Source organism: Mesocricetus auratus, unplaced genomic scaffold (assembly GCF_017639785.1).
Source record: "Mesocricetus auratus isolate SY011 unplaced genomic scaffold, BCM_Maur_2.0 Super-Scaffold_2245, whole genome shotgun sequence".
NCBI classification, from domain to species: Eukaryota; Metazoa; Chordata; class Mammalia; order Rodentia; family Cricetidae; genus Mesocricetus; species Mesocricetus auratus.
The window spans coordinates 19,037,855-19,060,258 of NW_024429180.1; the positions used below are offsets into that span (position 1 = coordinate 19,037,855).

General features: G+C 38.9%; 1 long non-coding RNA gene across 1 annotated transcript; it reads left to right on the forward strand.

Annotated features, from left to right (window-relative positions):
- Nucleotides 1-5,098: 5,098 nt before the first annotated feature.
- LOC121137554 lies at nt 5,099-12,320 on the forward strand. The gene is made up of 3 exons (XR_005874844.1): nt 5,099-5,619; nt 5,887-5,963; nt 11,884-12,320. It is a non-coding gene; the product is annotated as an uncharacterized LOC121137554 (long non-coding RNA).
- The last annotated feature ends 10,084 nt before the right edge of the window (nt 12,321-22,404 follow it).

Here is a 22,404-nt window from a genome sequence, read left to right on the forward strand (position 1 = left end):
CTCACAGGATCATTAGTACTCTAGCTGAATCTGACTTGAAAGCCTCCTGAGGACTAGTGATGGGGGATGTCCTTCTGTATATGTGTTTCTCTTATTGGTTGATGAATAAAACTCTGTTTGGCCAATAGAGGCAGGAAGATAGGTGAGACTAGGAGATGAGGAGAATTCTGGGAAAGGTAGGCAGATGGAGGCTTTGGGGAGATGTGTAGCCACCAAAGGAGTAGCAGGTCTGGGCATTCTCCGGTAAGCCAAGACTATGTAGAAATACATAGATTAACAGAAATGGGTCAATAATTAAGACAGAGCTGGACAATAAGTACCCTAGCTATAGGCTAACAGTTTAATAATATAGCATCCATGTGTTTATTTGGGGCTAATGGTGGGAATGTGTCGGAACAGAAACCTCCAGCAACAGACTAGCTTATATTGTACTGAAGAGGTGCTATACAAGCTTTCAAGAGAGGGAAGCAACCAGTAGCCCTACCCAATTATGACACCTATGAACCACAACAATGACTAACATGACTAATATGACATGATGATACTAAGGGTGCCATAGTGACACTTATACCTTGGTGATGAGTAACAGCTGCCTAATTGAACTTAAAAACCTACTTAATAAGAGAAAAGTCATGCCTGATACTGAAAGCCCAGAGAACTACCCAGGGATAGTGAACTTGTGGATCCCAGAGAAGACCTAACTACTGGCAGTTTACTAAACTAGCATAACTCCTCATTGCATTTAAAATACTTATCCTCACATCCACGGATCCAATAAATTACTCTTAGTGATATATGGACATTATTGCAGAAGATGGATGGGGAGTGTTACCACAACTGGTCAAAAAGCAGAGAAAAGAGATTGTGGGGTGCCCAGGCTCAGATGAGACAAACACAGCACAAATTCTGTATTTAAGGCTCAGGGTCAGGGAACACTGTGGAAGGGGGCACAGAAATATTGTAAGAGCTAGAGGAACAGGGAGTCTGCTGTGAGGATGTGTCTCCTAGAAGAGAGGGAAGATTCACCCATGCTATCTCAACAGTACCACTGCCTAAACAAGACCTGAAGAAGTACAACAGCAGTAGACATAACAACATGGACAGTGGAAATATCAAGGGACACTGCCAGAGACAAGGAACTTCAGGCAATACCAGAGAAATAGCCGTTCTTAGGGATAAGCCCCTAATAGGTTATCCAATTATCCAATACCAAATGGTTAGTCTTGGTATCATATGCACACACAAGTAACAACAAATGGGCAAATCACGCTGTGTTTGTATGAATAGGTGTATTTCAAGAGAAAACAATGGCTAGTGAATGGAAAATATTGGAGGAAGGAAAGGGAAGGAGAGTGATGCAATATTTAATTGAAAATATATATTAGAACACTTTCTTTTTCATTTTAGTATTGCATTTCTACCCACTGCAATTTTCTGTTAAGGGAGAACCTGCGACATGGGAGACAGGCCCATACATTGATCAGGCACCTCCTTAAAATGGAACTGAAAATTGGGTGTCACTGGGTACCTCTTTGTTCCGAGCACACAGGAGGCATAGAAAGGTGGATCTCTGTAAGTTCAAGGTCTGCATTGTCTACATAGCTAGTTCCAGGCCAGGGAGCTACATAGTGAAACCCTGACCCCTGGCAAAACCAAAAACATAAACAAGGAATTTGTGCTACTTCAGGAAGTAAAGAGTCTGTCATGAGTCCTTCTGTGCATAAGCAATATAACTCAGAAAAACTGCATGTCTTCTCTCTGTCTTCTTAAAAGATGACATAAAAAGCCACAGCTGTCTGACATGGATGTTGGTGACAGGAATAAAAATAAAAATAAATAAACCCAGGTACAGCTCTTAAAACATCAGCACTAAGTGTTCAATAAATGTTAGCTACTGTACTCATCATTACCGAAACACAAAGGGCATCTAGGAAAGTCCCTGGGATCACTTGATGGAGGGTTTTGAATAAAGGTTCTGGGAGGAGGTAATCCTGTGCCAAGTTTACAAAAATTAGGAAAATGGTTCAATTTCAAGAGAGTAGAAAGGGTATTTCAGACACCCAAGGTAACAAATAATGATATAAAGACGACAGAAAACTGTGCTGTGTGTGCAAGAATATATGAGTACAAAAGACATATTTACAGAGTATAGATTTTGAGTCCAAGAATACCAGGTTTGACATACCAATGGGTGTAAAGCTTTGGGTAGATAATGGAGGACACTGATTATTTTGTTAAGAATTTTTAATTTTCTCCTATATTATGTATTTTATCATATTTATTAGTTTCCAAATGTATTTTATTTATTGCTTTGAAATGAAACAAACAAAACCATAGTGGAGATACCTAAAATTAGATTGAGGGCAGCATATTTATTTTCATTTCTATGTTTTCTGATTATACATATATATACCTACATACATATATATATATATATAAGATAGCAGATTTAAAATCTCCCTCACTCCAGTAAATAGGAGAGACAGAATAGCAATCAGTTGAGAACTGAGATCTTAACATTAAAATGTGTTTTACAATATATTCATTACATTTGCAACTGACCCATATAATAGGTTGACCATGTTTATTGCAGTTATTAATTCAGAATGTCTACAGCATTAGGGTGAAGTAAAATGTCAAAACCATTTAGTGAAATCCATATTCTGATTAAGACTATGTGTGCTGAGTTTCTCATTCATTCAATATAGTCATGGGCAATAACAATCTATCTATGTTTATATACCACATTTAATCATTAAAGTCCAGACCATTTGGTAAACAAAAATTATTCCATTGTTCACCTATAACAATAATGGTGCATGCAGAAATAATATAATACTAAATACAGAAACCTGGCAAAAATATATGGAATAAAATAAATATCATGAATTCATATGAATGATCTGGCTTAGATACAGCATAGAATCCTGCATTGAAGCAGCTGAAGAAAGCAAGAAGGGACCTTTGTCAATCTCATTCTCCAATGGTTTCATTTTACAGACAGGAAACTGATTTCTATGGTTTAATTCTCTCTGGTTCCCACTATATAACAGCATTAACTTTATACCACCACTTGAAAAAATCATATATATATTTATTATTTATTTTTAAGTTTAAATTTAGTTTAGAAACAAGGTTGCTTCACAAGTCAGTTCCAGGTCCCTCTCCCTTTATCTCCCCTCCTCCCGTGCCCTCCCCGCAATCCCTCCCACTATCCCCTCATTTCCCCAGGGAGGGTGAGGCCCTCCATGGAGGTGTCCATAGTCTGTCATTTCATCCAGGGCAGGGCCTAGACCCTCCCCCAAGAGTTCAGGGTGAGAGTGCATCTCACATTGTTGGATGGAACTGATGTGAGAAGTATATATTATTAAGGTTATGTTATTGCAACTACTTGGTTTAGAAATTAAAATTCTGAGAGTTCCATAAATGGAACACTCAAGATGTTGCCATGTTCACTGCCAAGGGATTCTAAATTGGAAGCTGGGAATGTGCTAAAGTAAGTTGGCATCTAGTTGGAGGCTGATTGTTCTCATACCTGTTCATATTCTCACATTGCCTCTATATAAATGCCAATACATGTGTTACTTTCTTCTAGAAAGATAGCCAATGGTAATCCTTTATCATAGTTTGGATTGTTCAGGTTCTGTCCAAAATGCACAAAGCCCCATAAGCTGTCTCCAAAGTTAAATCAGGGATTGTATATAGCATCCATTTATTGAGTATCTCTTATTTGAAATGCCTGGGGCCCACAAATATTTCTGATTTAATATTTTGTATATTATGTTTTGTAGACATAATGAGATATACAGATACAGAAACCAAGTATAAATACAAAATTTTTAAAGTTCTGGGTCGAATTTTATACTAATACCCTAAAGGTAATTTTATACACTTTGTTTGCTTGCTTGCTTTAGAGAAAGAGTCTCACTGTGTAGCATTGGCTGGCCTAGAACTAACAATGTAGACATTTTAAATATTCCTGTGCATGGAATAAAGTTTATTCTTGTAAAAAAAATTTCCAGTTGTGACTTCATGCAAACACACAGAATGTTCTGCATTTTGGAATGTTTTCAGATTATACATACTCAGCGTATAGCTGCAATTGTGAGTTAAAACTGAGGCATTGAGTTGGGCCCCCAAAATTCTGAGAGCTCTCTGCCTTGAGCATCAGTTTGTAGGCAACCTCATCCTCTTGTCTCTTGCCTTTCTTCACCTTGCAAGAGAAGTCTTGTCCCAATTCCCATTTGAACTTCTAGCTAAGCCTTAAGGTGGATCTCTCAATAAAACATTTTCTTCTACCTCCACACTTCGTTCATAGAATCATAAGAAATAATAATCCTTTAAAGGTGCTGAATTTGTGTCTAGCTTAATACCCATTCACCCATACTAAAACAACTACTTATGTGTAGGATTCATATTTTACTTCTATGGTGCAGAGATATTTTCCTCATTTACTCTCTGGTTCACTGGGTTCTTTTTTATTGATTTTTAATTTATTTCTGAATAATATTTTTTCAAGACAAAAATTTTTATTACATTTTTTTAGAAAAGAGCTTGCTTCACATGTCAATCCCAGCTCCCTCTCCCTCCCCTCCTCCCGCACCTCTCCCACCATCCCCCTTAGCCTCCCACCCCATTCCCACCTCCCTCCACACAGGGGATATCCAGAGTCTGTCACCTTGCTCAGAGCAGGGTCCAGGCCCTCCCCCAAGAGTCCAGTCTGAGAGAGCATCGCTCCCTGTGCCATGGAGACACGAAGTCCATCTGTATACCAGGGATAAACACTGGTCCATTGCCCAGGGCCCCACAGGTTGCCCAGGCCTCCCCATGGACTCTCACACTTAGGGGGTCTGGATCAGCCCCATGCTGGCTCCCAGCTGTTGGTCCGGGGTCCAAGAGCTCTCCCCTGTTCAGGTCAGCCGTCCCTGCTGGCTTTGCCAGCCCATTCTTTGTCCATTTGCTCATCACTCCACTCTCTCTGTCACTGGGTTCCAGGGGTTCAGTTAAGTTTCACTGGGTTCTTAAAGGCCACTGGAGTCTGTAGTTCGAGGTTAGAATGTAGAGCTTTGAAAGATCTGAGGCATGACACCCAGAAACAGAGTCAGGGCACCCCAGAATCACCCATGGCTGTAGCAAAGGAAGACCCTGGGATGGCTCTGTATACAGCGACTGTCTCGTAAACTTACTGGGCAGAGGTAACAGGTTATGCTAAAGCGTTCCTTCAAGCTCCCGGCATCAAGGGAAAGAAAGAGTTCAGGGCAGAGACCGAGGTCCTCTAATTACTGTGGTGACTGGCTAGTGGCTGTTGTGAATATGACATTGCACTGAGAAAATCTGAAAGAACAGAAACCGTGTTCCAAGGAAGAAATTTGAATTGGTTCAATTTTGAGCAGAGCCTCAGATGTGCATCAGCATAGGCATGTTGGCGTGGATGCTCATCCTTTGAGTTAGGCTGCTGCAAGCTGAGAGGTGATTCCACATGTCGAGCAAGAGGAGGGAATCACATCAGCTGCCCTATGCTAGAAGTTATTTTACAAATTGTAACTTGTATTCACTTACCTTGTGTTAAACTGAAGCTTTCTCTGCATTCCTAGATGCTGGAGTATCTAGAGACACTCAGTAAGTATTATTTCCCACGTGCTACCCGTAACTGACACAGCAGCCTGGACTCACTCATTACCATTGTCTCTCACATAGCTGTGTGGTGGGGTTAGCAGAATAAGGAAGGTTTGATGAACACTGGCATTTTAAGGGTCCCTTTCACATAGTTGCTGAGTTTGTATTTCTGGGCAGAAAATAAGACTCAAAGACATAATATATTTTGCATGTGGACTTTCTGAGGGTCAGAGCACCCTGTAAGGGGTAAAATTTCCTCACTTGGTTTAGGTGAGCCAGTGAGAGCATGATTCAAGACAGTCGTAAATGAAGAGAGCTACACTTGACTCGGTCAGATTTCAAACATGGTAAGTTTAGGCCCATTTAACTGTGCTTCCTTGTGTTTAAAATAAGTGTACTAATAGTGTCACCCTTGTAGAGTTGCAGAGATCCCATTTGCACAAGCATTGGTATAAATATAAAGATCTTGGCACAATGCATATGTATTCTACTGTCAAAAGAAATTTCAAATCATTTTTTGTTCATTAATATTCAATAGGCTTTAAGGTAATATTAATAAAAAATTCCATGAACTCTAGTATCTCAGCAATTTCCAGGTCAGTATACACTAGCAAAATCAACATACAACACTTGGTAGTGATCTGTTTCACTCACCTTTGTCTGTGTCTGTGAATTCAAGGAAATTATTATGTGATGTTAACTATAAGAGTGCTCTCTCTCTCTGTCTCTGTATGTGTGTGTGTGTGTGTGTGTGTGTGTGTGTGCGTGTGCACGTGCTCGCACGGGCACACACATGTGTGCCCGTGTGCGCATGTGCATTTGACCTAATCTGTCTCTAAAATCATACTCTAACTTGGCCTAAGGTGCTTTAAGGTTTATTTTCTACTAAATCAGTAACATAAGATGTATATGGTAAAATCCAATATTTACAGAAATTATTCAACTGCAATAGCATTGGATTTGAAGCCCGTGATACAAGAGGGAGTTTAATGGTCAAAAGCCCATGGCTGGCGCTAGGTTAGAACCTGATATTGTCACTTTACTAAATGACAATGCTCTGTGTTAAGTTGCTTTCTATATATTTATTTTTATGTGCATAGACTTGGACTGCTCTCAACTTTTACCTGACTCATTTTGCTATGAGATATAACTGGTCAAAGCAGTAAAAAACAAGAGACTACATATTCAGTCCTAAAGATGGAAGGTCTCTCTCAGTATCCCCAGCACTACCAGACTCAGGAGACAGAATGGAAGAGCTGGATGAGTAGGAGGAAAATTCTGGAGTCAGCATGGCTGTTGCAGCCATAAGTTCGAACTAGGTTGGGTTACATATGCAAGACCTGCACAAGATTAGTCCAGCCCCAAATCCATCCTGGATGGGGAAGTTGAACATCAAGCCTCGTGGTTTTCTAAGGGACTATTGGCAGTAATACTGGTGGAGAAAGATTCATTCCTTTTTTTGTCCCCTCAAAATGTGAAACCACTGGTAGATTTCTCATGCCCCACTGGGTAGATAGCCTTACATCCATGTACATATTGGCTAAACTAATTGGACTTAGACGGGGAGAGCAGATAAACAGAAGACATAGTGAAGTGGTGGCGGAAACATATTATTAGAGAATTTATGGGGAGTAGAAGAAGAGAGATAAGGGGTGAACATGGTCATGTTCCATTGTGTACTATATGAAATTCATAAGACTAAAGAAAAAGTAATATTAAAAATTTTTAATTGTGTAGGTGTAAGTTTGCCTTGGTTTTCTCTCTGTTCTGGTTCATGAGATAACCATTTGAGCATATACAAACCACTCTATTAGTTCACTATTAGCCATGTTCAGCAGAAGTCAAGTCCATGTGGCTTCTTGTTTTTTTTTTCTTTTTGGTTTTACGAGACATGGTTTCTCTGTATTGTTTTGGAGGCTGTCGGTCCGGCCCGGCCTCGAACTCACAGAGATCTGCCTGCCTCTGCCTCCCGAGTGCTGGGATTAAAGGCCTGCGCCACCACCGCCCGGCCCATGGGGCTTCTTGATCTTTGAGTTTAATTTCTGTATTTCTGAAGTAAATAAACCTCACAGTTCATAAACAGCCTTTGTCAGGTATTTCATTAGAGTAATAGAAAGCTGACCATGCACTTTTGTGTTTTTAAATTTGCCATTATTCACTTTGTAGCATAACTTACACTCCAATCACTATCTTGTAATCATTTTTGAGCAGTTACCCACTTCTATAAAAAGAGTTGAATGATAAGTGTTGCTCATTTTCTGAATCTTCTTCATGGAAACTACCCGAGAGGTAAATCATTGGCACCTAAAATTAAAGGAATAAAAAGTACATAAACTGCTTAATGTATAGATAAAAGGATAACTCATCATTTTCTTCCTAAGGGATATTTTTTATAAGAAAGTGTTTCAACTAAAATACCTGATAAGTAAAAACAGAATTTTCAAGCATTTTGACAAAAGATTTAATAATTTAGCAGCATTCTTCTCTTCCTTTGAAAGGATTTGCAGACGTAAAACTCGTTTACATAAATGTAATAATCAGCAGTATAGAATTGTTTTTAGAATGAATAAGATTCCAGAGTTGTCCTATTGAATAAGTTTAAAGATTAAATTTTCAAGAAAAAATAAAATCTCAATATAATAGAACTAAACTTGGAATTGATCAAAAGACAAATTTGCTAGATGCTATCTTAACAATAATGAAGGTTCAGAAAAGAATGCCTCTTCAACCTGAGAAGGTTTGTAGTTTCAGTGTGGAACATTTTAGAGAACTGAGAACATAGAGACTTGGATCAAGAGAGAACGATTTATAAGATCTGAAAAGTATCCAAAGACAATTTTTTTCTTTTATTATTATTATTTTTTTATTTTCCATTTTAAATTTAGATAAGAAACAAGGTTGCTTCACAAGTCAGTTCGAGGTCCCTCTCCCTTTCCCTCCCCTCCTCCCGTGCCCTCCCCCCATCCCCCCCCCCCGTTATCCCCTCAATCCCCCAGGGTGAGGCCCTCCATGGGGGTGTCCATAGTCTGTCATTCCAAAGACAATTTTTAAAGATATTTAATTTGGAAAATGTCTTCCATGGGTCCAACATCTGGATCCCAAACTATTTAAATTCAGCAATAAAGTGGACCAGAGCCTGATTTCCCCCTTGTAATTTTTGAGGAGTGTGTAGTATGGAAATTTGCAGGTCAAGTATTTATTACCACATGCTCTCATTTCTCCTTATAAGTGAGGCAAGAGAAAAGACATTGACCTTTTCTTGATTCCAAAAGCTGTTTAGTCATTGGCAAGTCCTTTTTCAACTACAAGGATGAGTGTGAATAATAATATAAAAGAGACTGTGAGAGTCTCTATAGGCAGTCTCTTTGGATCTGGAATCAGCATACCTCTCAGTGAGTTCTTGAGGGTCTTTCCTGTAGGCTAAACCCTCCATGAGAGTAGATAGCAAATTCCATTGACTACTCAGATGTAAAAATGTCCTAGCAAGGCTGTACTGCAGTATGTCTGTGCTGCATTCTAGCTGCCTGGTGCTTGTATCCTATTGCTGCCCATACTATTCTACAGCAAAATCAGAATATTTGGTCTTCTAATATGAAGACCAGACATTTTCCAGGAATCTTCCTAGGATTTTAGTACCACATAGAGACTATGGAAGTATCCAGCTTCTTAGACAGGATTCTAAACCTCTCCAGCATTCACACCATCACAGTTGGATTATCCAAGTGTTATTCACTGTAAGACTTTCCAGTAACCCCATCACCATACGAGTCTTTATACTTTGTCATTTCTGCTGTTGGTGTCTTATATATAGGGTGAATTTCATTTAAATGAGAGGTGTAGAAGTGTAAAGTGGCCACTCCTACCACATGCACACAAATAGGGAATTCTTAAAGAGCAGATGATACTTGGTCTGTGGGAGGAAAGATTCAAGATGAATCTGACACAATTACCTTATGCCAGAAATGGGTGCATATGTATGACTTTTGGGGACATGCCATAGAGGGCAACAGCTGATCTTGGGAGTTCTCATTAACAACAAATCTCCTGGAGCATCAAAAGTGCTAACATTTACTGCAAATAGAAATATCAGGACATTTAAGCTTGTGACTTTATAATTACACTCAAAACCATCAGTGATCACCACTAGGTGTTGCTAGGGTACCAATTTATTATTCCAAAAAGAGGCTAAGAAAAAAAAAGACCAGAAGAAAAACTTCAGTGCCTATTTTGATGTTTCTATATGAACTACTTTACAGTAGTACGCAACTTCTTGCTTTCAGTTAAACCTAATTTATCTGTCCTCTAATACTAAAACCAATTAGTATAAAAATTATGGAAATAAGAAAGCATAATCATGGATCCTTGAGGATGTGATCAAACAAATTCTACATGTGGATTCAAGACACATATCCCCATTAGTTCCCCCAAATAAAAAAGAAATGAAGAGACAAAAATATAATAGATTAAAAGAAATTTAAGGGTTAAGACATAGTTCAGTAGTAGAATGCTTGCTTATCATATATAAGATGTACAAGGTCCTAGGTTCTCTCTCTCCCTCTCTCTCTCTCTCACTCTTTTTCTGTTTCTTTCATTCCCTTCCTTCCTCTGACTGTGTGTCTGTGTCTATTCCTGTGTCTGCGTCTGTGTATGTGTTGGTAGATATAGAGAAAGAGATTTCAGTAAATACTTGTGCTACCTACTTTTATGTCAACTTGACATCAGCTAAAACAGTTTGGGAAGAGGGAGTCTAACAGAGCAAATATCTCCAACAGATTGACTTGTGGGCACTGTCATGAATTTTCTTGATTGATAATTGATGTGAGAGGGTACAGGTCACTGTGAGAGGTATCACTCCCCTGGGCTGGTGGTCCTGGGTGCTATAAGAAAGTAGGCAGAGCAATCCATGAAAAGCAAACCAGTTAAAAAACACTCCCCCATGGCCTCTACATCAGAATTCTTGTCCCAACCTCCTTCTATTTTGGACTGTGATGTGGAATATAAGCTGAAATAAACCCTTTCTTCCTTAAGTTGTTTCTGGACAAGATGTTTTATCACAGCAATAGAAACCTTAACTGAAACACTACCAAACAAACGTAGACTTTGTTTTGATCCTAATTTAACAGAGCAACTAGGAATAAAACAAATTTGAAAACAGGCTAGCCATTAAAAAAATACACCATTGATTTTGTTGGGTATGAAATGATGCCAGACTGTATCTTAAAGAGAATTTTAATCCTTTTGTCATGTATTTATGTGTGAGATATAGAGTGAATTAGACTTCAACAAAAAATGGAGGAATGAACAAAAAGAAAACACAGATTGTTAAAGTTTGCAATTGGATGTTGGACTTGAGGAGGCTTGTTATAATATTTTCTATACATTTATGATATATCCATATATATATATATAATTGCATTTAAAAATAAAGTAAAATAAGTGTAAGGAACTGACTTACAGACAATGACTTTCAAGACAGACTCCCATTCTTTTTGTTTTTTAATACTTTAAAGCTCTGAGATCACATATTTAGCAGTTTAGATTTTCCTTGGTTCAGACTCCCTTCTGGTGTTTTGCATTTCCCCCTCTATTTTGTATAAATGACAGATACTCATTTTATAGTCCTTTAAATTTGTGTTCTAGGCATTTCTGAGGTTAAGAAGCCCAAATGACAAGCAAATGAGGATGTGGGGTGCAAGACCTCAGACAGACTTGCTCCTAGAGTAGTGTTTCAGGGTTAAGGAAGCAGAATGTGGAGTGGGTGGATACTGTTCCTGCGCTTATTTTGGCATTGAAGCCCACTACTTAGACACAATGCTCTGATTTTCTAAACTACTGAATGGACAAGGTTTGTTCTGATTGACAACAGACCCTCCAAAATATAAATGAAGGGGAGTATTTGTAAAATTTACAAGGTTCTAGAGGAAAGACGTGAATGTTTCTGAGAATGACTTGGCATCTAAGTGCTCTGAACACACCACGAGGGCTGAATGTGATAGTCACTGAGAGTGATAATCATAGCTCTGACTCTTAATTATCAGGCTAAGGTTGTTCTTTTTGTTTCCCTTCAATGGTTTTCCATCGATCCCTCCTCTCATTTAGCTGCTTTCTAACTGCATAAAGAGAATTATTACAGGAAACTCTAGAGGTAACTAAAAGGACAGAGGGTTATTTTATTTTATTTTATTTTATTTTTGCCTGTATCTTCAATGCCATTCTTTTACATCCTTCTCAGCCAGACTTCTTTTCTCTTGCCTGTCCTTGCCAAAGACACCCTTCTTTCCCCTGTGACAGAAGAATCACCATCTTCTGAGCAGCTGTCTCACAGAGTGCTGGAGTCACTTAACTGGATGAGATTTCTGGGAGCTGAGACATAGGTAATGGCTCTCCCAAACTGACCAAACCAAGGGCAGAAAAAAGAAGACAAAAGAGAGCCGCCATGTCTAAATGCAGACTAGGCATTTGGAAAGTCTGTGAACAGCCTCCTTCTATGACTGAACCCACAGTACTCCACATCGCAGAACTGAGATGATGATGTAAGTTAAGTTGAAAGCAAGGAGGTGATTCTACTCAATGGTAAAGTGATGATGTAATAATTACTTGCTGAATCAGTTCTCTTGGGACTAGCAAGTTGAACTACGCAGAGTTAGGGTGGTTTCTGAATTGCCTAGACTGATTTCCACACTAGTCATGAATATTTATGGAATCTGAACATCACTTTGTGTTATGTAAACAGAGGCTGAATTATTAAATTATTCGTCTATACTGTAATAAATGGAAATTTCTCCTTGTACCTTATCTTTAGTATTGAAAAAATAAGTGCTGTAAGGTCTTCCTTCTCCTGCCCTCCACTCAGGGCAGAGGTGAGCTCCGGCCCTGCCTTGTGTCGACTTCCTTCCACTTGCCCACTCTGGGATCTCCTGGCCTGGGGACTGTAGCCATGTTGACTTTCCCCCAGCTCACCAAGCAACCTGGAGTCTGCTGGTAGCACTGTACTAATCCAGCACCCACCCACTGGTAGAGGGAGTGCCTCAGACCTGCCTGCACCAACCATGAGACCCATCAGAGTATTGGTCCTGCTTGCACCCACCAGAAGAAAACCTTGGACCTGTACCCACCAGGAAAAGAAGAGACCCCATCTGTACCTACTGGAAAAAGGTATGGGAAGGCCACAATGTAAGAACACATTCAACAACAGAAAAACAAATACGACACCACCAAAGTCTAGGGACTCTACACCAGCAAGACATGAACATCCCCACACAGATGAAGAAGAACAGAATGACCTTAAAAACAACTTTATGAAGAGTATAAAGACACTAAAAGAGAAAATCCTTTAAAGAAATGGAAGAAAAGACAAACCAAAAATTGAAAGAAACAATTCAAACAGTGCAAGGTTTGAAAGCTGAAATAGAGACAATAAAAAGCCCACAGTCTGAAGGAATGCTGGAGTTATATAAGGTGAGTAAATGATCAGGAATTACAGATGAAAGCATAACCAACAGAATAAAAGAGTTGGAAAAGAGAATCTCAGGCATTGAAGATTCACTAGGATAAATTGATTCATTGACAAAAGAAAATCTTAAGTCCAACAAATCCCTAACACAAAACAACCAGGAAATATGGGACACCGTGAAAACACCAAATCTAAGGATGATAGGGATAGAAGAAGGTGAAGAAACCCAACTCAAAGGTGCAGAAAACGTATTCAACAAAATCGTAGAAGAAAACTTTCCCAACATAAAGAAAGACATGTCAATGAAAGTACAAGAAGCCTACAGAACACCAAATAGAGTGGACCACAAAAAAAGTGCCCTTGCCACATAATAACCAAAACCCCAAACATACAGAAAAAAGAAACAATATTAAGAGTAGCAAAGGAGCCGGGCGGTGGTGGCGCACGCCTTTAATCCCAGCACTCGGGAGGCAGAGGCAGGCGGATCTTTGTGCGTTCGGGGCCAGGCTGGACCGATAGCCTCCGAAACAATACAGAGAAACCCTGTCTCGTAAAAACCAAAAAAAAAAAAAAAAAAAAAAAAAAAAAAAGAGTAGCAAAGGAAAAAGGCCAAGTAAAATATAATGGCAAACCAATCAGAATCACACCTGACTTCTCCATGGAAATTCTGAAAGCCAGAAGATCCTGGATAGATATTCTACAAACACTAAATGGATCCTAGCCCAGACTACTATACCCAGCAAAACTCTCAATCACTATACATGGAGAAAACAAGATATTTCACGACAAAACCAGATTAAACAATACATATCCACTAATTCAGCCCTACAGAAAGTACTGGAGGGAAAACTCAACTAAAGAAGGTAACTACACTCACACAAAACAGGCAATAGATAATCCAACTTTACCAAAATCCAAAAGAAAAGGCAGGGTAAATCCACAAACAATAACACCAACAACAACAAATAAAAAACAAACAAGAATTAACTCTCAATGGTACTTAATCTCCCTCAATATTAATGATCTTAATCTGCCTATAAAAAAACCACAGGCTAACAGAATGAATATGAAGACAGAATCCATCCTTCTGTTGCATACAAGAAACACACCGTAACTTCAAAGACAGGCATTACCTCAGAGTAAAGGGTTGGGATAAGATTTTCCAATCAAATGGACTTAAGAAACAAGCTGGTGTAGCTATCCTAGTATCAAACAAATTAGACTTCAAACTAAAATCAATCAAAAGAGACGAAGAAAATAGTTTCATATTCATCACAGGAAAAATCCGTCAGGAAGAAGTCTCAGTTCTGAACATCTATGCCCTATATACAAAGGCACCCTCGTTCCTAAAAGAAATATTATGAAAACTCAAATCACACATAAGACCTCACACAGTTACTGTGGGAGACTTCAAAATCCCTCTCTCACCACTAGACAGGACTACCAGACAGAAACTTAACAAAGAAACAAGGGAACTAACAGAAGTTATCACCCAATTGGGTTTAACAGACATCTATAGAACATTCCATCCAAACACAAAAAAATATACCTTCTCAGCACCACATGGAACCTTCTCAAACATTGACCACATACTTGGCAACATAGTAAACCTCAGCAAATACAAAAAAAATCAGAATGACCCGCTGAATCTTATCAGACCACCATGCTTTAAAGTTAGAATTCAACAACAACACAAATTGCAGAAACCCTACAAACTCATGGAAATTGAACAACATACAATTACACCATTTCTGGGTCAAGGAAAAAAATAACGAAATTAAAGACTTCTTAGACTTTAATGAAAATGAAGACACAACATACCCAAAATTATGATACAATTTGAAACCAGTGCTAAGAGGAAAGTTCATAGCACTAAATGCTCATATGAAGAAACTGGAGAATAGTCACACTAGAGAATTAACAGTGCAATGCAATTGAAAGCTCTAGAAAAAGAAGAAGTAAACTCACTGGGAGGAGTAGACACCAGGAAATAATCAAATTGAGGGCTGAACTCAATAAAGTCAAAACAATACAAAGAATCAATGTAACAAAGACTTGCTTCTTCAAGAAAATCAACAAGATAGACAAACCTTTATCCAAACTAGTCAAAAGGCAGAAAGAGAACATGCAAATTAACAAAATCAAGAATGAAAAGAGCGACATAACAATGGACACTGAGGAGATTCTGAGAATCTTCAGGTAATACTTTGAAAACCTGTTCTCCACAAAATTCGAAAATTTAAAGGAAATGGGACAATTTTCTGGATAGATACCACTTACTAAAATTAAATCAAGAATAAATAAGACATTTTAACAGACCTATGACCCCTAATGAAATAGAAACAGTCATCAAAAGTCTCCCAACCAAAAAAAAACACAAAAACAACAACAACAACAAAAACCAAACAACCAAAAACAAAAAACAAAAAAAACCAAAAACGCCAAGGCCCAAATGGCTTCAGTGCAGAATTCTACCAGAATTCAAAGAAGAGCTAATTCCAATACTCCTCAAAGTGTTCCACACCATAGAAGAAAAAGGTTCTTTTTATGAGGCTACAATTACCTTGGTACTCAAGCCACACAAAGACACAACTAAGAAAGAGGGCTACAGACAAATATTGTTCATGAACATTGATGCAAAAATATTCAATGAAATACTAACAAATAGAATCCAAGAACACATTACAAAATCATACACCATGATCAAATAGTTTTCATCCCAGGGATGCAGGAATGTTTAAACATATGAAAATCTATCAATGTAATCCACCATATAAACCAACTGCAGAAGAAAAACTACATGATCATCTCATTTGATGCAGAAAAAGCTTTTTGACAAAACCGTTTCATGATAAAGGTCCTGGAGAGATCATGGATAACAGGATCATACCTGAACATAATAAAAGCAATATACAGTAAACCAACAGCCAACATCAAACTAAATGGAGAGAAACTCAATGAATTCCTCTAAAATCAGGAACATGACAAGACTGTCCATTCTCTCCATACCTCTTCAATATTGTACTTGAAGTTGTAGCTAGAGAGTTAAGAAAGACAACAAAAGAAGATCAAGGACATACAAATTGGAAAGAAAGAAGTCAAACTTTCACTATTTGCAAATGATATGATAATGCTATGATTGTTTACATTATTGACCTGAAAAACTCTACACAGGAACTTCTACAACTGATAAACACTTCAGCAAAGTGGCAGGATACAAGATTAACTAAAAAAATCAGTAGCCCTATTATGTACAGAATACACATGGGCAGAGAAAGAAATCAGAGAAATATCAACCTTTACAACAACTACAAACAACATAAAATATCTTGGGATGACATTAACCAAACAAGTGGAAGACATGCATCACAAAAACTTTGAGTCTTTAAAGAAAGAAATTAAAGAAGATATGAGAAAATAGAAAGATCTCCCATGCTCTTGGATAGGTAGGATCAACATAGTAAAAATGGCAATCTTGCCAAAAGTAATCTACAGATTCAATACAATACTCATCAAAATCCCAGCACAATTCCTCACAGACCTTGAAAGAACAATACTTAACTTTATATGGAAGAGGAGATGAGGACATGGAGGAGAAGGTAGGTTGAGTTGGCAGAAGAATAGAGGAGAGCAGGATGAGAGATACCATAATAGAGGGAGTCATTTTAGGTTTGAGGGAGAGATCTGGCACCAGTGAGATTTCCAGAGATCTACAAAGAAGACACCAACTGGCAAACTAGGCAGTAGTGGAGAGGCTACCTTAAGTGCCGTTCCCTGATAATGAGATTCATGACTACCCTATATGCCACCTTAGAGCCTTCATCCAGGGGCTAATGGAAGCAGAAGCAGACACCACAGCTAAACACTGAACTGAACTTCTGGAACTCAATTTCAGAGAGGGAGAAGTGATGAGCAAAGGGGTCATAACCAGGAGGATGAAACCCACAGAAACAGCTGACCTGAACAAGGAGGAGCTCATGGACCCCAGACTGGTGACTGATAGGCCAGCATGGGAATGATCCAGAACCCCTGAACTTGGGGGTCAGTGTGGAGACCTTGGAAATCTTTGGGACCTCGGGTACTGGATCAGTATTTATCTCTGGTATCCATATAGACTTTGGGAGCCCATTCCAAATGGAAGGATGCTCTCTCAGACTTGACATGTGGGGGAGGGCCTAGGATATGATAGACTTTGGAGATGCCCCATGAAGGGCCTTACCTTCCCTGGAGAGTTCAGTGGTGATTGGGTGGGGGTTGGGGAGATTGCTTGGGGGTGGGGTTAGGAGCGGGGGAGGGATCTGGGATTGACATGTGAAGGAAGTTTGTTTCTAATTTAAATTAAAAAAGAATTACAAAAAAAAGTAAGCACTGTAATGTTTCAGGTATAAGGACAAAATGGGGCAGAGACATCTGCCTTCTGCTACTAAGGCCCCTGTTGTCCATGCTTGTATCTGTGAAATCATTTGGTCATGTTACACCTGTATTTTGAGTTTGATAGCTCAACCGACAATTTAACTGTATAATCTGTAGCTGAGCTTCAGATCAGGGAAGCATGTAAAACATTCAGTGATTGTGTAACTCAATCAGATAGCCTGGCAGGAGATTCATTTGAAACATAAGTGACACAGTGGCATCACAAGCCTTTGCCATTGATGAAGAGAAAGGAATTACTTTGAAATACTCTGAACGGTTTTTACAGAGCAATGGTCAATGTCTATAATGCTGCAGGCGAGACCTCAGACAAATATTTTAGCTGAACATAGAAAAACATGACTTTCACAGAACCTTGTTTCATAATGAAGGAATGAAGAAGATAAGACTAAATTACCAGCATTATTTTATACTACTCTATATATTTTATTCATTATGATATTGCAAGGTAGCTCTAGTATAACCACAAAAGCACATTTTTTCTATTGCAGATTTTGTATACTTCTGCTTGCTGCTTAAAGCCTGTCATTCTCCTGCAGGCAGTTTCCTGTAGACTCTGTAGGGCAGTGAGACCAGTTGTTCAGACTAAGTTCCTCTATGATTTGCTTGTGGACTGCACTGCAATTTAAGACAAGTGAGGATTAGAACAATTGGATCCAAGATACTGACATTGACTCTTGTTTTTGTTTTGTTTTGTTTTCACACTAGGTGAAACCATCCAATCTTTCTGAAAACATTGCATATCAAACTCAAATGCTTCCCATTCTATTCCTTCTATATTGTCATATTTGACTCTGTTTATGTGCACCATTGCTTCTATAAAACTGTTTAAATTATTTGCTTTATAATGATGACTAAAAGAGAAAACACTTCTATATAAGATTTGCTGCTGAGCTTACATACCCATTCTGGTGTGTGATTTTCCTTAATTAGTTTATAAGTTTGTCAGGCTTAACACATTGACTCATCAATGCCTGCACACATGAAGCCTAAACATCATTGACTGATAAGGCTTTAGCAAATAATCCAGGGAAGATGCAACGCTAACCTCTGGATTCCAACAGGCCATAAGACGATCATACTGCTCAACAAGATTTTCTTTGGAACAGAGAGAACAATGATTTGAGAACAGAGCAAAAATGTACTCTGATTTTCTTTGAATTGTAAGTAAAAGCATTTAAAACACCTACCTTTCACCTCCTCTTAACACTACTAACAACTTAAATGTTCAATAAAATTAAAAAGCATGTGGGAATATTCTTTACTGCTCTTGATTTAATTCTAGGATGTTAACACTTTTACTGACATGCTTGTTTCCAGTGTTGGTAAACACCGTCAAACCTGGATCCAGGGATTTCAACAGTGAGTTAATTATGGGTTCAATCTAAATACACTCTGCTTTGATACCCTGGAAAGAAGCTAATTAGATTCATAAGGAGACATCCTAATCATTGGAGGGCTCTTTTTGTTTGCTCACTCTCAGGATAAGAGCAGCTAGAGGTGCAAATAAAATAACCACATAGGTGATACAAACAATAGAAAAATATCCTCTCTAATTTTTTAATGAAACCCAGAAATTGTAAGTTAGAATACCACCATGGTCACAGGAGGCTTGTTTCCTTGTGAGGATAGTAGCCACAGATACAGCTTGAGAAGGGATGGTGTTACCATTATCAGTGTGTCTGTTCATCAAAGATTAACTCTGAGTAGATTATAGGAAGGTGATGATGCCATGGAGAGATGAACTTGCTTGGAGGAAGTAGATCACGGTGGGCTTGTCTTTAAAAGGTGAAATGTGCCCTGGTCCCTTCCTGCTGTCTAGAACTCTGCTGCTTGGCTGCCATGAGGTGAGAGTCCTGGCTATGTTACACCCGCCCATCATGATGACAGTTCATCCTCACAGCAGCCCACAGACAGCATAACAAGCCAACCATGACTGAAACCTGGGAAACTTGAGCATAAATAAATCTGCTCTCCTTTGGAGTTGTTTCTCTTGGGTGTTCATCACAACAATGGAAGGGTATAACAAAACAGTATGGGTTTGGATCATTTAAAATGGTTAATGTGAAGGTAGCCTAACATTATTTTTCTGTAGTCTAGTAATATTCACTTAAAAATCCTTCTCTGGAAAGTTATAGAATTATTTATATATAAAGTTGCTTTTCTTCCAGCTCCAGCTCCCCTCCCCCGACACTCCCAATTCACTAAGGAGATCCTGCCCAATTCCCCTTCTCTGGGAACCATGCATATCACGTTTATAGTTCTCCCTGTTTCCCAGACTCTCGGGCGGTGGGATTGTAGGCTGACATTCCCCTGCTTCATGTCTATAATCTATGTATGAGTGAGTACAGACCATGCTTGTCCTTTTGTGACTGGGTTACCTCACTTAGTATCGTTTCTTCTAGTGCCATCCATTTGCGTGCAAATTTCAAGATTCCATTGATTTTTTTCCGCTAAGTAGTACTCCATTGTGTAAATGTACCACATTTTCTCTATCCACTCTTCAGTTGAGGGGCATCTAAGTTGCTTCTAGGTTCTGGCTGTTACAAATAATGCTGCTATGAACATGTAGGAAGAGAGATACCATAACATAGGGAGCCATTATAGGTTTGAGGACAGATCTGGCATAGGGAGATTTCCAGATCTACAAGGATGACACCAACTGGCAATCTAAGGAGTAGTGGAGAGGCTACCTTAAATGTCCTTCCCCAATAATGAGACTGATGACTACCTTATATGCCATCTTAGAGCTTTCATCCAGTGACTGATGGAAGCAGAAGCAGACACCCATAGCTAAACACTGACTTGAACTTCTGGAACTCAGTTGCAAAGAAGGAGGAGTGATGAACAAAGGGGTCAAGACTGGGTGGATAAAACATACAGAGACAGCTGACCTGAACAAGGATATCTCGGACCCCAGACTGATGGCTGCGAGTCCAGCATGGGACTGATCCAGGCTCCCTGAACATGGATGCCAGTGAGGAGGCCTTGGCAATCTTTGGGGCCTCGGGTAACAGATCAGTATTTACCCCTGATACGAATGGACTTTGGGAGCCCATTCCACATAGAGGAATGCTCTCTCAGCCTGGACACATGGGGGATGGCCTAGACCCTGCCCAGGTTTATATGACAGACTTTGGAGATCTCCCATGGTGGACCTCACCCTTCCTGGGCAGTGGAGGAGGGTGGATGGGTTGGGAGGGTTGTTGGGGGTGGGGGAGGAGGGAAGGGAGAGGAAGCTGGTGCTGACATGTGAAGTAAGTTTGTTTCTAAGTTAAATAATAAAAAAAAGTTGGTTTTCAAAGAAACTTAGTAAGTAAAAGAGTTATAGAAATGTCCCATCTACTCCAAGCTCTCAACTATACTAGGAAGATGTATCTTTCCTCTATTTTATAAGCTAACACTTGAAATTCAGTCTTTCCAAGTCCCTGCTGTTTTCCCACACCCTTTCTCATTTGCATTTCCCTAGTCTTGCCAATGTTTTATAAATATTTTTAGACACATATGAACTGTAGTTGGCTTGATCCAGCTTCCCTTTTATTTATCTGCATTATGCTATACAATTTTCTAAAGTTCAATTCATTTCTTCTTTTGTAATTAATTTATTTGGTAGTTTCCCCTTCTAATTTATAAAATTGAGTTCTTAGGTCATTAAATTCTCTGTCTTTTCTTTTCACATTTAAGATTGTAGATGCATCTCAACAGACTTCTACTGAAAACATGCCAGAGGCTACGAACCAAAATTTATATTTCATAGTTCTGGACATTGAGAAGTCCAAGTTCAAAGGAAGTACAGTTATATATCATTCTGTCTGCAATTCCTAACCTCCAGTAATAGTTCTGTTCACTTCCACTTTGAAATCAACCTTTTCATTCCCAACTTTGAGGATGAATCCAGTCTGTCATTCTGCATCTGGATTAGTTCACTTAATGTCCTTCAGTTCCATTCTGCCACAACGAAAGTATTTCATTCCTTTTATGAATGAATAATATCCCATTATACATACATGCCATACTTTCTTTTCCCATCTAACCCTTGAGAGCCACCTAGGCTGATTCCCTTACCCTGTCTGTTATGAATACTGCTGCAGTAAACATGGGAGTAAGGTCCTCTCCTCACCTGCTGATCTCATTTTCTTTATATATGTACCTAGAGGCAAGATACATGGGTCATATGATAGCCATCCATCCTTGTTTACATGAAAGGGTTTCATGTTCTTCATATCCTCACTAACATAGGCTTCATTTTTACTTTCCTGACAATAATGCATAATTTTTTAAAAGAGGTAATAAGATTAAATAGAGAAATTGTGACCTCATAATTCACCTTCGTTTTGGATTAATGTTTTTTTTTATATATTCAGCTAAATCACCCTCCCTTTTCTTTTTTTCTTTCTTATTTTGTGCTTTGGGGCCTACATCTTGATAATGTACACTAGGGTGGTCTGAACTTGCAGCAATGCCCTGCCAGTGTTTCTCAAGGACTGGGTTCACAGGAGCAAACCATCTCTCCAGGATAAGAACTGCCTCTGGGCTGCCAAACTGCACAGACCTTTCTGCTTTGGGCACTAAGACTGTGAGATAATACTAAAATAAATTCTTTGCTTAGAATTATATCCTCCCACTTCTTTAAATCTTTCATCTATAAATAACAATGAAACAATCTCTTAACACACATATATATTTCATGAGCACACGTGCATGTGTGCGTGCATGCGTACATGTGTGTGTGTATGTATGTATGTATGTATGTATGTGTGTACATGCTCCTGCTAGTGTGGGTGCATGAGTGTAGAGGTTAGCTGTTGATAATAATGTCTTCCTCAACTACTCTCCACCCTGTTTCTTTGAGACAGATTTTCTCACTGTACCTAGAGCTGAGTGATTTGTCTTCCTTGGCTGAC